Raw genomic sequence first — 16,267 nt, forward strand, 5'->3', positions numbered from 1 at the left:
TGGGAGAAGGGGGAAGAGGGAGGTAGAATAGGGTAAATTATCTCACATAAAAGAGGTATGAAAGAGTTTGAACCTTATTCTCATCAGAGTTAGGTGAAAGAGGGAATAACATACACATTCAGTTGGGTATAGAAATCTGTTACCCTCAAGAAGTAGGAGGGGAGGTGGATAGGAGAAGGGGAAGCTGATAGAAGGGAGGGTGGATTGGGGGAGGTGGTGGTCAGAAGCAAAACACATTTGAGGAGGGACAGGATGAAAGGAGAGAGAGAGAGAGAGAGAGAGAGAGAGAGAGAGAGAGAGAGAGGGAGGGAGGGAGAGAGAGAGAGAGAAACAGGGGAGGAATAAGATATAGGGAAATAGAGCTAGTAATTATAACTGTGAATGTGAATGGGATGAACTAACTCATCATAAAACAGAAGCAGATAGCAGAGGGAATTAAGTACCAAAATTCTACAATATATTGTTCACAAAGTACAAGGAATCTAGCAGTGACTTTCCTTTTCTATGGCCTTCACCCAGCACCTAGTATCAAAGGGATATATCCAAAATTCTCAGCAAAATTAGTTTCAAATTACTCTTATATATATGAGCCAACATCACCTGTCTTGACCCTGGAGTCCCCTGAAGTTCTAGACCAGACCTGCACAACATACAGCTGGCCAAAGAATTTTGGATGGCCTACAAAAAATGTGGAGGATGTAAAACAAGCCTGCACAGCATACAACCTGCAGACCACTTGCCCACTTCAGACCAAAAAATATTTTTCACTTACTCTTCATATTTCTCAGACTAATGTGGGTTCTATAAGGTTAAGTGTGATAGAAGTACAGAAAATGAGACATGATTTGGGGAGGTATAACTCATGGGACGGTCAGCTTTGCCTCTTCTTTAATCCATCTTTTATTTAAAAATTCCAGCACTATGTTTGCAGCTTGCACCAGAGTTGGCAACGTTAGAGTATATTCAACTAATGGCCAATGAAGGCACCTGAACTTTACTGCATTCCTGTGAGGAATCAGGATGAGGAAGGAGAGAGGAACAGTTTGACTCCTGTCTTATTTGCACAGGTTGCTTTGTGAAGGTACACTGACCTTGATAAAGGTCCCTTGGGTATATTACTTCATCCTTTTTCCCTTTTCCAGCTTACAAAATACAGCCTAGTAAAAAAGACAGAATACAGCAGAATGAGACAGACATTTTTAGACACAACCAATAAAAGAATTTATTTTGCTTGACTATTCCTATGTTATAAAAGTTTCATTTTTTGTTTTTATTATTCTTTTAAGTTGGGAAAGGGTGGGAGAAAGAAAAAGTAAATGCACCCTAATTGGAAAATTAAATGATAAAAGAAGATAAGAGGAAAACAGAAGGTAGTTTCTTAGATTTTCCATTCCATGGTTTCCAGGCAGGGTTTCATTTAGACTTATTCCAGGCAGACCACATTCTATTCTAGTCTGAAAAATCCCTAAGATTCCACAGTCTCTGTTGATAACGGGTGAAGTGTCTTCTAGCTTTCATTGTAGGATCTTCTTCCATATATCTCATCTTAATCACATTTGCTGCAATTGAAACCCTTCTTTTATTGAGTCATCAGTAGAAATAGAAAATAGCTTCTCACTGTTCTCTACAATATCCCTTCCAGAAATTTTCCATTCCCAGTGGAGATGTATCACTTTAGTCCCAGATCTTTTCTAGAGAAGAGAAGGATGGGGCACCCAGAGGATTGTTTGCAGTGGTCAACCTTTTGTAGGCGCACAATTTATATGTGTCTATGTCAAGGTAGAAATAGAACCAGGAGATGATGTTGGGAAGTTGGGACCAGCAGTAAAAAGGCAAAGTTGTAACAAGTACTAGGTAAGGTCAAGTAGAGGAATAGGCTGAGCCTAGAAATTGTCTGGAATTATTGGTTAAGGTAGAGCTGTTTACTTGAAGACCACTGGGCAGTTCCCAGCAGTTATCAGGCAGGTCCCATAGGTAAGAGCAAAGGTCGGGCCAGAGCTAGAACTAAGATATGCTGAAATTTAGGTGGTACTAACAGTACTGTTTAAAGGGTCTTTTCTCCCCCTCAAAACCCACTCCCCAGGGATACTTCTTACCTTTGCCTCAGATGCAAAATATCCTAATTACGGTTCAGGTCCAGGAAAGAGGTGAAGTTTTGGGTAAGTAAGAAATCTTGGAAAATCTAGTCCACAGAAACTGATACGCAAGGCAGATGGTTATGAATCCAGATGAGTAATCTAGGTAATAAAGGGGCAGGCGAAAACCAGACAAGCAGTCTACCACCACCTACAATGCTCATAATAATAACTCCCTCAAAGACCAATCTATTATCAGTGTTAAAAACCACCCTGGCAGAAGCAATTTGAGAAAGCCATCGAAAATCTGATTATAACAATTATTGTAACAAAGATTATAATGGTATCTAGCTGTTATACAAGGTACAAAATTTTAAAATCATCCTGCCAAATTAAAGGCAAAAAAAAATTTTCAGCAAAGAATATGGAAACCAAAATCATGTCAGAAATTTTAGATTCCCAAAATAAGCAATTAAAAGCAAAAGTTAAAAGATTAAGGGATCCCAGGAGTCAAAATAACACAAAGGACAAAATAAACAATTTAACATCAATCAAAAAACTTTATTATAGAAGGTTGGAGAAGCAAAAAAATCAAGCTAGAACCCCTGAAGATGGATGTGAAAAGTTTATGATTGTCTACATGTTCATAAGGAGCAGATAGATGACTCAGTAGATAGAATGCTGGCCCTGTAGTTAGGAGGACCTGAGTTCAAATCTCACCTCTGTGCAAGTCATTTAACCTTGTTTGCCTCAGTTTCCTCATCTGTAAAATAAGCTGGAGAGGGAAATGGCAAGCCACTACAGCATCTTTACCAGGAACACCCCAGAGGCTCACAGGGAATTGGATGTGACTGAAAAACAACAGAACATATGTTCACAAAAAGCCCTTTATAACCTGACTGGGGTATGTAAGGTGTTCAGGAGGCCTAGAACCTCCAGTATGAGGGCTTGCTGAGTCCTTTTCAGGGCTGCTCATATACCTTTTGTGTCTATCTGATTCACCCAACTCTCACCTCCAAGAGGGATCCAAGAAGCTGTAGAATGTACAGCAGCCACACATCTCAGCAGATGGGTAAAACCAGCTTGAGGAGAAGCGAGATGTCTCACACCCATTGGTGAGTTAGGGATGCATCTACCCCAAGCCTGTGAAGACTTCCCCCAAGGAACGGGCAGATGAGAAGAGTTTGTTTCAATGACCGTGAAGGCAGCTGAAGCAAGCGCTATGGAGTGCTTAGAGCTTGATCAGACATCAAAGATGCCAAGGTCATCCACTCCATCCCAAGTCATCACCACTTGTCATGACTTTTATCTTACCACTGGAGTCTGATGACTCAGGAAGAGACTGAGTTGATAACTTGGTGCAGCTCTGCCTCACTTAAATCCAATTATGTACAAATCAAGCAAGCATCCATGACGTCATTGGTCCTCTTTGAAAACACAGGACAAACAAAAATAACCGACCTCCACCTATCTTTCTAGCCTCATTAGTTCCTTTCCTTCAGTCCAGTCAAATTGGATGTCTTGTTTTTTGCACACAGCTCTCTATGGTCTCCCTGCAGCCCTTTACACTGGCTGACCTCCATACCGAAAGTACATTCCCTCTTCATTGTGTCTTCTTAGAATCTTTTGAAGGACAAAAGACACCTCTCAGGCACTAGCTTCTACATCAGTGACTCTCAGGGGGTGGGAGTAGAGCAGCCTGGCACCATGGGTTTCTGTTAGATGTGCTGCAAATCATGTGGAACTTACACTTGCCATCACACATGCATGTGCAAGGATTCCAACTCTCACAAAGTGTGTCCTAATTCCTCAAAGCAAAGAATAATATTCTGCAATGAAAAACAATAAAAAACATTTAAGAAACGCTGTTCTCTACAGGAAGTCTTTTCTGATCCTCTCAGTGGATGCAGTCATATCACCAGCATTTAGTTGAGTGACTATTATATAGTAGGTGCTTAATAATTGCTTGCTTACTTGAATATGGAGATATTGAATTTGCAACCTGGAGGTCAGGAATGAATATGAGAGTGTTTGCCATTTATTCCAATTTCTTGTTAGGGACCTTGCATTTCCATTTTAACTATATGACCTCTTATCATTGTAAAATGAGGCCATGTAATATTAAAGTGGTTTGATCTTTTGGGGGAGGTCTATTTAACAGGAAAATAGGGGCTTGGAGCTAGCTTGAATCAAGTTTTAACAGCTTGGGAGTAGATAGGACACCCATGCCTCTAAACCCAGGAAAGGAAAATTGAAATAGGAGAGGAAGTAGGGGACATGGTGCTTACTTCTTCCTACTGCTTCATAGTAAGAAGGCTGGTACTAATTGCTGGTTTAGGAGTCCACCCGTATTCTCATTTGATGATACTGACCCTGAAAAACCACTTGCTGTGTACTGGACTAAAATGATCCATCTGCAAGAGGGATGAATACAAGTATCATAGTACAGATCCCCAGGCTCCTTAAATGGAATATACATGTTTTTTTAATGCCCATGAAAGGAATTTCATTATATTATTAATTACTTGACTGTCCCATTTATTATTACTATTAAAATTGTTTCCCTGTCTTCTCTGGAGCTTTTTTAATAGAAGTTGCCTGAGACAATAAACAACATTTATGTAATCAGCATAAAAACACTAACTTTGCATAAAAACAAAACAGATGGAAGGAATGATCTGTCATTAACTAAAAGAGGTCATAGAGTTTAGATTAGGTCCAGAGCTATAATCTTGTTAAAAGTAATCTACTCTGATTAAAATGTAAATAAACTGGCTAAAATGCAGATATGAAAAGAAACTCTCCAAGAATCTCAATTCGAAAACATAGTAACCAGTTCTTGGGAGTCCTTTAAGCTCATGAAAAAAAGAAATAGAAGAATTCTTCGTTGTCAACTGTTTTCAAGTTAAATAGCTTTGTGGGTCAAGTTATTATATTTAGTTATTTAATAGAAATATTGGGATCATTGCCATTTGTACTTTATTCTTTTTTAATGTGTAACTTCCATATACTGAGCCTTATTCATAATACACTTGCATGTGCAGTTGCTGACGAGGCACCAATTTACACGTGCCTCTCAAAAATTTACTCTGAGAAATAGTCACTGAGACAAAGTTCCCATGGAAGACAGTCCAGGCAAAAATGTGGTTTCTTCGACAATGTGTTGTAATTTGGTATTTTTCAAAGGTATGTGGGGTGTGTCATGCTGTCCACAATTTCCTCACAGTCCTTCATCAGTTTTTGACTTGAGAAGTGGAAAGGATGTTGGCCATAGTAGAGAGATGAAGGAACATGACTGGGGCACTGAGAAATTCATATATATCTATGATTGTGGATGGATATATGATGACCTTAATGGATGGATGAGTGAAGATTATGCCGTTAATGCTCCAAAGGACCCCAGAGGCCATCTAATTCTCCTTGTTTTACAGATGAGAAAACAAAGGCAGGTGATTTGCTCAAGGTCACATGGGTAGCTAAACATAAGAGGTAAGTTGTGAATCCAGCTCATCTGCCTTCAGAGCCAGTACTCTATGAAGAAAGAACACATCCAATGATTTTCCTCCCTTTATGCCCTTCTTGACCCATTCTCTGTGTTATGTTGTGCGTGCTGGCAGAGAATCTGGAATTTCTGTTCAGTTAATGTATACTGAAGGAATGAATAGGAATGAGGTAAATCCATAGTCCAAATCAACTGGGCCCTTTCAATGATGACTAAAGACATGAAACCGGGCAATTTGTTGTTTACTTGAAGAAGAGCACTGGGGACAAAGGGAGCATGTATAAAGCACAGTATTTAGAGCATCCATCTATGAAAGTGTATGGGAATGATGAATGAAGTAAGACATTTAAAGACCAACCCAGACCAGTATGGTATAGTGGAAAGAGCACTGGAGTAGGGCCCAGGAGACATGGGGTTCTAATTCTGCCACTCATGCCAACGCACTTTGCTTCTACTTCATTCTTAATTTACACTCACCAAAATGTTCTTCACTGTACTTCCCCCTTTTCATGGATTCCCTTACTTAAGTATATGTTCCTGATATATAATGCTACTCCACTTCTCAAACCTGACTTGTATCTAACTTGTTCCCTTTGAATAAAGTAAAATATTTTATCATTATATTCTAGTTATAGATCACATCATACCACAGCACTACAGAAGAGAAGGGGGAATATATGAGACATACTATCAAGTGAATACTGTATTAGCTTTTCTCCTCACCTCCACCACCACCACCATTATCATCATCTGAGCTTAACCATTTGAACACCTACAGACCCATCTGTCTGCATAGCCAGGAGATGAAAAAGCAATGAAACTGTAACAGTCAGTCAGTCAGTAAACATTTATTAAGCCCCTACTATGTGCCAGATAGTGTGCTAAGTGCTAAAATAACAAACTTAGCAGAGGGAAAGAACTCAGCCTCTTCCTTCTTTCCTTCTGAAAAGAACTTTTCTCCTGGCTAAGAACATGTTTTCTCTCCTCTGGTTGAATAAATGAAATAAATGCTCCCTTTGTCCCCAGTGTTCTTCTTCAAGCAAACAACAAATTGCCCAGTTTCATATCTTTAGTCATCAACGAAAGGGCCCAGTTGATTTGGCCTATGGATTTACCTCATTCCTATTCTTTCCCTCAGTATCAAAGGCTGTGTGGTGTGTTGAACTTGGAGCTAGGAAAAACCTAGACTCAAATCTTGCCTCTTAAGACTTAAAAGTTGTGTGATTATGGTCAAATCACCCAACCTCTCAGTCTCAGTTTTCTCATCTATAAAATGGGAATGATAATAGCATGTACCTCACAGGGCTGTTGTGAGGAACAAAGAGATAAAATGTGTAAAGTGCTTTTCAAATCTTAAAATGCTCTACAAATGCTAATCACTATCATAACACACAGTTATAATAGTAGACTTAGATTGTAGAGCTCTCCAATCCTTTCTCCCTCGGTATCAGAGACAACCTCATGTAGCTGATATGAATATTAGACCTATAGTCAGGAAAGTCTGGGTTCAAATTCAGTGCTTAAAAACTGCGTGATGTTGGACAGATTGCTTAAACCCTTGGAATCTCAGTTTTCTCTGAAAAGGTGATATTAACATCTGTAGTATCTACCTTACAAGGTTGTTTTAACCCTCAAATTTGTTGATATATGTAAAGCACTTTGAAAATATTGTATGTTACATATGTTATCATGATGTAATGAGTTTTCCTTCACATTATGGAACCATCAAAACTGCTTAGACCCTGGGAGTTACTTTTTAATACCATAGGCATATTTGCTTTGAATGAGATCCAGGCTCTGTTTCCCAAAGTTGTACTCTCCCTGAAGGGAACGTTCTTTTGATATTCACAGTGGGCCACTCATTTTTGTCCTTTTCATTCAGGGATTGAGCTGTAAAAGCCTTCTGCTCATAGAGAGGGTAGCTTTGTTTCTCACCCTTTTCATGCCCTTTCCTACCAGATCTCGCTTTTTTCTGGTATTTGTCAAACAGAAAGTCTAACAGGCTGCACTTGGGATAAAATGATTCTTGGTAAAGTGATGTTAAAATGTGTGCTGAAGAAATGCTGACATTCATAGTCTGCTTCGATCTCTTAAAAGTTTACGTGTCATATTTTAGGATTTATTTCTGCCTTGCCTGTTCTGCTAAGAATGACCTGGAAAAAATGAAAGTCTTTCTAGGGAAGCAGCAACAAGAATAAAATGAGAACATCAGGATCTGACAGTATGCTCCCTATTTATCTCAAGGAAATGAAACCACCATTATCACCACAGAGTATCAGCCAATCGCAAAGATCTCTGGGACAGCAGCTCAAACAGTAATGCAGCATCTAGTAGAGCTTGCCAAGAGGTCTTGTGTTTGTCCTTCCTTTCCAAAGAAGACCACGACATCAGAGAAATGATGACATCACTTGCACTTGACTTTGTTTTGAGTGAGGGAGGGCTGTGCTACCATTACAGCAAAGGTGGAGTGAAGCTCTTTTGCAAATTAAGGTTCTGAGAAAGCAACCCTCAGTCTCCCTTCACTGAATGCAATTAAGATGAATTTCTCCATGCCCACCAAGGCTTAAGATTCTTCTTCTTGGATTTTTTGGTTTCCCATTGTTTACCCAGAGAGAAGATAATATATCATAGGGATATGGACTAGACTTGTGCTTTTGTTGATATAAAGATGAGAAAATTCTACCTGCCAATTCAAATTGGCAGCTTGTCTCTAACTTATAGTAAGAGTTGCCTCTAGCACTGAGAGGTTGACTTGTGTATCAGGCAAGGTGTAAACTCAAGTCTTCCTGCCTTTTCTATGTATGTTACTTCTCCAAGGAGCTTCTCAAGTTTATGCTCCTTACTCAGAGAAGAAAAGAAGCATGATGGAATATGACACAGTGGAAAAAACATGCTTCCTAGTGCAAGTAGCATAACCTGAGTCTCAGGTTTCTTCATCTATAAATGGGGATAATAATATCTATAGTACTCATCTCCCAGGGTTGTTAGGAGGATCAAATGAGATAATGTATATCAAATGCTTTGCAAATTTTGAAGTGTTAGTTAAATGTCAGCTAATGACATTGATAATATCAACTAACATTAATAGAGGGCTTTAAGCTGTACAAAATGCTCTCATTATTATTAACAGTTTTTAGCCTTCCCTCACTTAAATCCAATTCACTTGCAAGTCATGGCATCACCTCCCTGATGTCATGGTCCTCTTTGAGAATGAAGAGCAAACAGTAGCCTCTATGAGTAGTAGTGGGAGCTGCCCCATTGGGGACACAACTAGAACTGGACAGTTGGGCAACATAGCTGCTTCCCTCCCTCCCTCCCTCCTTTCCTCCTTTCTTTCCTTCCTTTCTTCCTTCCTTCCTTCCTTCCTTCCTTCCTTCCTTCCTTCCTTCCTTCCTTCTTTCTTTTCTTTCTTTGTTTCTTTCTTCCTTTCTTCTTTCCCTTCTCTGTATAGGGTATCATACCCTTACCTTTGACTGCTCTGCCCAAGGGAATGTAAATTTTGATCACTGAAACCTCATAAGATATCTTGAGGTTTATGAGTTGGATTTCTTTCTGGAGGACCATGCCTTTAACCCAAATAACTCTGGCTCTCATTGATTGGCCAACAGTATGTCCCATGGGGAAGCCCCTCTTGGTCATTGTTTGGGCCCTATTTGCAGTGAAAATAAATAGCAATTGTTTCTGTTTTGGCCAGAAACCCCGGATTGTTGTTATTTTTTTGACTAGGTAAAAGAGGTCATTCTCTGCCTCATTTTTAACTAGCCTTAATCACTGATTGAGCATTGCCTCAGTCAAACTGAGACCTGGGAAATATTCTAGCTTAAAAAGGCCAAGATCTCCCATTGCATCCGGGGTCATCTCCAGTTGTCCTGATCTATATCTGGCCACTGAACCTAGATGGTTCTGGAGGAGAAAGTGAGGTGGTGACTTTGCACAGCCCTCTCTCACTTAATGCCAATTCAGTTGCATGTCATGGAATCAATCACCTCCCTAATGTCATGGTCCTTTTTGAGAATGACGGACAAAGAACAAGATAGTTATTCTAAAAGAAAAAGGACTACATGGTGTGGTAAGTGTAGTGGAGCAACATGAAGGGAAATGAAACTCTTGTTACTAAAATGGGATAAGGAACCACAGGTGCAACCATGCACCACTCACATGACCATAACTTACTGAGATCTCTTCATCTCTGTTTGTATTCTGAGGTCCATCCTCTTTTGCCTCTAACTTTCACACCAGATGGTACCTTCAAAGAAGAAACCAAATTTTCTTAAAGGAGGCAGTCCATAGTAAGGGAGTTGAATCAGTTGTCATTTAAACTCCAGACACTCATCTCTGGAGGAAATAGCATTTGTGTGGGCTTTAAAGAATTGGTAGGGCTTTCATTGGAGAAGATAAGGATGGAAGACTAATATTCAGCATGTTGCAGAAACACAGCAACTAAAATGATCTACAGTACATGTCTACCTAGATGTCTTCCTGGTACCTCAATGTGTCCAAATCTGAACTTATGATCTCTGCCAGGGACCTGAAGAACTGAGAAATATGATTACTGAACCAGTATTGATGACTGACAAAGAATGGGAAAGCAAAAATTTTGTACTAGTTGTCAAAAAAGGAAGAGATTGATCCCATAAACTATAGTCAGTAAGCTTGGCTGATTCTTGATAAAAATCTGGACCTATTATTGAAGGGTTCATTGGTAAACACATGAGATAAGGAGACAGCCTAGCACCCAGAACCCAAGATGCCTGGGAACAGTGACATTAAATAACGTCATTAAAGAAGAAGTAATAACATGTATTTCCTGCTATGCACTTCTCCATCTGACTTGAAACTGAAACCTTTCATATGTGTTGTATCCTCAAATAGAATGTGAGCTCTTTGAGATAGCAGGACTTCCTTAGTTTTCTATGTGTATTCCTAGCATTTAGCACAGTGCTTTGAACATAAATACTGTATATACAGGAACTACTAACCAAAGAGAGTCAGCTAGATATCATACTGATAGCTCAGGAGAATACTGCTGCTATAATGTACTCATATTTTAGCAAAGAACTTGAGTCATGCACTTCTGGAGGACAAGATTAAGAATGTGGGTTAGACTGAACAGTTAAGTGAGATTTAGGAACTCAGTAAATGGCTGGACCCAAAGAGTAGAAATGAATGATTTGATGTCACCTCAGAAGGATGACTTAGGTAGAGTGCCTTGGGGGTACTTCATGCTGATTGCCATTTTAATTGATGATTTGTACAAAGGTGTAGATATACAAAAGCTGGTGGAATTAGTGAATGATCCTAAACAGAAAAGGCTACTTAACATATGTTGTACTGTGGAGTCAGGCGAAAGATTGTGGTCAACTTAAATGAATAAGCTTGAATTTGACTGAATCTAAGGAGAGATAGGGCCTGGACTTGGTTTCATTGGCATAGGATCTTCCAGGTGAGAAAAATTCTTTCATCACTTCTGTTTAGCATTTTCTTTGCAACTTAGAGTCTTTGAGATCTGTCTAGAGCACTGAGAAGTTACAGGAATTGCCCAGCATCCCAATTCCAATTATGCGTCAGAGGCAGAATCTGAACTCTGGTCTTCCTGATTGCTAGGCCATGCTTCTAGAATCTATGTAGGAGAAATTTAATAGGGATAGATGGAATCTTATACATTAGACTGGCAGGGACTGTCTTTTGCCTTTCTTTGTATCCCCAGCACTCAGCCTGATGGCTGGCACATAACAGGCATATTATAAATGCTTTTTGACTGATTGACTTGGATTAAAAAATCAATACAGAAATGGAATGGGAGATGTGACTAGATAGTAAGGAGGTGACTAGAGGGCTGGGCCTGGAGTGGAGAAGACCTGAGTTCAAATCCCACATCAGATACCTATTAGTTATGTGACCCTGATCAAATCACTTAATTCTGGCTGCCTTGGTTTTCTCAATTGCAAAATGAGGATAATAAGAGTACCCGCCTTGCAGAGTTGTTATGAAGATCTCAATGGATAATATTTGTAAAGTGGTTATTGAGTGTGGGACTTGGCACATGGTAGGCATTTAATAAATACTTGTCCCCTTTCCCCTTGCTTCTCTCAGAAAAAGATCTGGGTGTCTTAGTGTCTTGTAAAGTCAATATTAGTCACATGGCAGACAAAAAAAGAGCTTAATATAAGGTTATATTGTATTGAGAGTTCCTAGCTTCCTTCAAAGTTCAGTTCCCATGTAAAGCTTTTCTGGATCACCTTGTTTTTTACTGCTCTCTCTTTCCTAAAATAATTGAGATATATATATGTAATTTATTTACATGTATATGTGTATTTTATGTTGTATCTCCCTAAGCTTCTTGAGAAGAGACTGTTCCAAGTTTTGTCTTGTTATTACTAATGCCAAATATAGTGCTTTACACCTAATAAAATGTATAATAAATATCTATTAGATTAAACCTGGGTGGCTCAGTGGCTAGAATACTGGACCTGGAGTCAAGATCTGACTTCAAATATAACCTTGGGCAAATCTCTTAGTCTTTGTCTGACTCAGTTTCCCATCTGTAAAATGGAGATAATAATGTCACCTATCTCCCCAGGATTATTATGAGGATAAAACAAGAAAATATTTGTAAAGTGTTTTCCAAACCTTAAAGCTCTATCTACGTAAATGTATGCTATTATTATAAATCCAATTCTATTGCCTATTTTATTTCTTTTGGTATATCTCTGTGATCCAGTTTCTGTCTCTATGCAAAATGAGACAAAGTCACACTTCTCTCTCTCCCCAGTCAATTGGAAAGTCCAGAATTTCCTAAGTAAATGGGATAAACTTACACTTGAAGGTTTACAAAGGACTTGTGTTTTCCTCACAACAACTCTGTGAGGTAGGCAGCCCAAGTAGTGTTACTCTATTATAGATGAAGAAATTGGTTCAGAAAGTTAAGTGGCTTACTTTAGGTAAGCAGGCATAGATGAACCTCAGTCCTTGACTCCCAGGTTCGTCCCTCTTTTTTTTTCATTTTGAGTTCCAAATTCTCTCCCTCTCTCTTTCCCCTCCCACCTCATTGAGAAGGCAAGCAGTTTGATGTAGAGTTGGTTATACAGCTGTGTGTGTTGTGGTTCAGTTGTTTTCAGTTGTGTCTGACTTGACTCCATTTGAGGCTTTCTTGGCAAAGATACTAGGCTGGTTTGCCATTTCCTTCTTCAACTCATTTTATAGATGAGGAACTGAGGCATCTACCAAGAGTGGAACTCCCCTTGTGAGATCATTCTCTCTCTCTTCTGGTTTGAGCTGAGATTTTATCTTGCTCCCAGATGACAAGGTCATTTACTCTTGTGTATTCTCTGTATATTCTAATCGGTATTACTTCTTAGATGTCTATTTGCTGATTTCTCTGATTAAAGAGGTGTACTAGGAATTTATATGAAGAATTTTGAGGGAGAAAGAGAGAGAGAGAAAGAGAGAGAGAGAGAGAGAGAGAGAGAGAGAGAGTGTGTGTGTGTGTGTGTGTGTGTGTGTGTGTGTGTGTGTGTGTGTGTGTGTGTGTGTGTAATCAGAAATTGGTGGGAAAGCACGAAGCTGGTGATTATAAGCTAAGGTCTAACCTCCCCCTTGAGAATGATCAGGGAAGCGGCTTCCATTCTGAATCCCACAGAATGGGTGGGGGGATAATAGATACTTATCTCTATCCCAGTACTCCTCTTGGAGATAGCAAAGATCACAGCCTCAGCGATCCTTGGCTCTATTTGTTTCTCCTTCTAGCTAGGATAGTTATGAGTGTTGGCATGCTACTCCTTCGACTCTCCACAAAGGTGGGTCAGATTCCATGTTATATCTAATCATTCCACATATGATGTATATTTTATATTTAGGTTGCCCACAATATTTTATGAAAGATGGTACATAAGAAGAGAGATGAATCAGATATCATCTAAGCTTTAGACTTGTTTCTATTCAGTCATTTTCCAATCCTGTCTGACTTTTCATGACCCTATTTGGGGTTTTCTGGGCAAAGATACTACAGTGATTTACCATTTCCTTCTCTGACCCATTTTATAGATAAGGAAACTGAAGCAAATGGGATTAAGTGACTTGCCTAGGGTCATACAACTAGTAAGTGTCTAAGGTCAAATTTTAACTCAGATCTTTCTGACTCCAGTTTTTAGACATTCATCTCTATATTTATGATCCTATGATGCATTAGTGGTAAGGTTTGAGCCCAGGGTTCTCTTGACTCCAGATCTATACCTTTTTTTTTTTGCTATACTGTCTCCAATAAAATTTAGGGTTTAAGATTGTTAACACATATAAACATTTAATTACTCAAAGTCTCTTCCCCACTCTGCCCATTGCTGAACCAAGCCAAGCCAAGCTCAGCCAAGAAAGCCCAGTCCTGAAACAGCCTATCTGGCAAAGTTCTTAGGACTTCCTTTACCACTATTCTCTTAGCTTTTCTTTTTTCTTAATATTGTCTCCCAGACCCAATATGGGATAGGGGGAAGGGGATCTACTGCCATATCTATCTATCTATGTCTGTCTATCTTTCTATCTATCATCTATACATCTATTTATATATCTATTAATAAAAATAGCTGGTAATGATTTAGGTGGTGGTGGTGGTTTTCTCTTTCTTTTAAACATCAGTACTAGAAAGACAAGTCTTCCCCCAAGTTTAACCCACTGCTCAGTTCTTTATCCTAATCAATATGGCTGTATGCTTACAGTGATGAAGTGGGGTAGAAAATTTTCTCCCTTAATTGTGTTCCATCTGAACAAGAATGTAACAAAATATTTAACTAATTATTAAATGAATACACTCCAAGGCCAACTAGACTCATACATTAAATTAATTAAAGCATGAGGATTTGATATTAATGGATGAGAAGCTCCTAAAGGACAGGAATCATGTCTGACTAACTTGTTTTGTCTAGTAGATAGTACAGTATCATATGAAGCAAGGTGGTTGGCATTCCTTATACCTGAATAGCAGCTAGGTGGTATGAGGGTGGTGAGCTGGACCTGAAATCAGGAAGACAAGTTTAAATGTGGCCTTGGACATTTATTAACTGAGTGACCCTGGGCAATTCACTTAACCTTTGTCAGCTACAGTTTTCTCATCTGTAAAACAGAGACAATAATAGCACCTATCTCCCAGGACTGAATGAGATAACATATATACAATATTTTGAAACCTATAAGGGTTTCATAAATGCTGACTGTTTTACCCAAAGCTCTCTCCCTATTTCTGCCTTTTGACATCCTCCCCATCCTTCAAGACCCAGTTCAAATACCCCTTTGTTCATGCAACCCTCTTTCTAAGCTAGACGTGATCTCTCCCTCCTCCTAATCTCCAAAGAATTTTACTTGTACCTCTCTGATTATAGTTTCAAAAATAATTTTGACTTTTTTTGTGTTTTAATCACTTACCATTTATCCTTCTCCATGTCCCTTTCCACAGAGCTATCTGCTGTAACAAAAAACAAAAACAACAGGGGAGAAAACAGTCCAGTAAAACCAATTGTCACATCAAAATATCTGACCTAACTCTGGTTACACATTTTTTATCTTGCTTTAAATCTGTGTATGTACCTTGCCTGTCTATCTATATCTGTACATCTATTTATATATGTGTAAATGTCGTTGTTCTGTTCTTTCATTTGTGTCTGACTCTTTGTGACCCCGTTTGAGGTTTTCATGGCCAAATACTGAAGTGGTGTACCATTTCCTTCTCCAGCCCATATTAGACTTGGGGAACATGATTTTCTTAGCATCACACAGCTAATAAGTCTAAGGCTGGATTTGAACTCAGGAAGATGAGTCTTGCTGACCCCAGATCCAGCACTCTATCCATTGCACCAATGAGCTGCATGATATCTATTAAATAATAATAGCTAGCATTTATTTAGGACTTTAAGGTTTAAAAAATGCTTAATTAATATTGTCTCATTTTATGCTCATAATAGCCCTAGGAGGTGAGTGCTGTTAATATTCTCATTTTACAGGTGAGGAAACTGAGGCAGTCAGAGGTTAAGTGACTTGCCTAGGATCATACAACTAGCGTTTTTGAACTTGGGTCTTCTCTCATCCTCTATTAGACTTTAAGCTCCAGGAAGGCAGACATCATGGCATGTATATTTTTATATCTCCCCAACACCATGTATAATGAGTGCATTCACTGATCTGGTTAAAGATGCAATAAAAACTTGCTGAATGAACATTGATCAAATCCTATAAACATTTACTAAATGCTTTCCCTAACAAATCACACCCCATTTCTCCCTACCTCCAGCTTTTTGCTTCTCCCCATTTTTGGGGGGTGGGAGTAGGGGGGAGGTGGGAAAGTACTATCCTTTGAATCAGAAAATCACAGAGTTGGAAGTAACCTCAAAGGTCACCTAGTCCGGTGGGAACCCAAGCAGAAATCTTCTGTACAATATCCTGAACAAGTGATCACTCAGCCTCAGCTTGAATCTTCCTGATAATGGGAAAAGTCACTAGCACCTGAGATGGCCCGATCTAGTTCTAGACATCTCCAAAGGTTGAGCTCTAACTCTCTCTTTTACCTATCATTTTTAGTTGCTTTCTCTAGTGCCAAGCAAAACAGATCTAATTTCTCTATAGCATGCCAGCCCTTATAATTCTGGAATTAGTTATCATGCCATGCCTCCTCTGCCCCAACTTCTCTCTTCTTTGGGCTAAAACATCT

At 39.1% G+C, this 16,267-nt stretch overlaps 2 long non-coding RNA genes across 4 annotated transcripts in view; one reads left to right on the top strand and one right to left on the bottom strand.

Moving 5' to 3' along the window:
- The window catches only part of LOC140529698 (uncharacterized), a 102,670-nt gene that overhangs the window by 11,905 nt on the left and 74,498 nt on the right, over positions 1-16,267 (top strand). For 2 of the 3 annotated variants that reach the window (XR_011975648.1, XR_011975649.1), the window contains one exon: positions 918-5,564. This is a non-coding gene — a long non-coding RNA (uncharacterized lncRNA). The remainder of the gene's footprint in view (positions 1-917; positions 5,565-16,267) is intronic. The other variant, XR_011975650.1, reaches the window with a different exon arrangement.
- Positions 1,478-10,337, bottom strand: LOC140529699 (uncharacterized). Its single transcript, XR_011975651.1, has 4 exons — positions 9,751-10,337; positions 2,796-2,926; positions 2,097-2,237; positions 1,478-1,559 (listed from the first exon to the last, which is right to left on the bottom strand). It is a non-coding gene; the product is annotated as an uncharacterized lncRNA (long non-coding RNA).

This window comes from Notamacropus eugenii, chromosome 2 (assembly GCF_028372415.1).
Source record: "Notamacropus eugenii isolate mMacEug1 chromosome 2, mMacEug1.pri_v2, whole genome shotgun sequence".
Lineage (NCBI taxonomy): Eukaryota > Metazoa > Chordata > Mammalia > Diprotodontia > Macropodidae > Notamacropus > Notamacropus eugenii.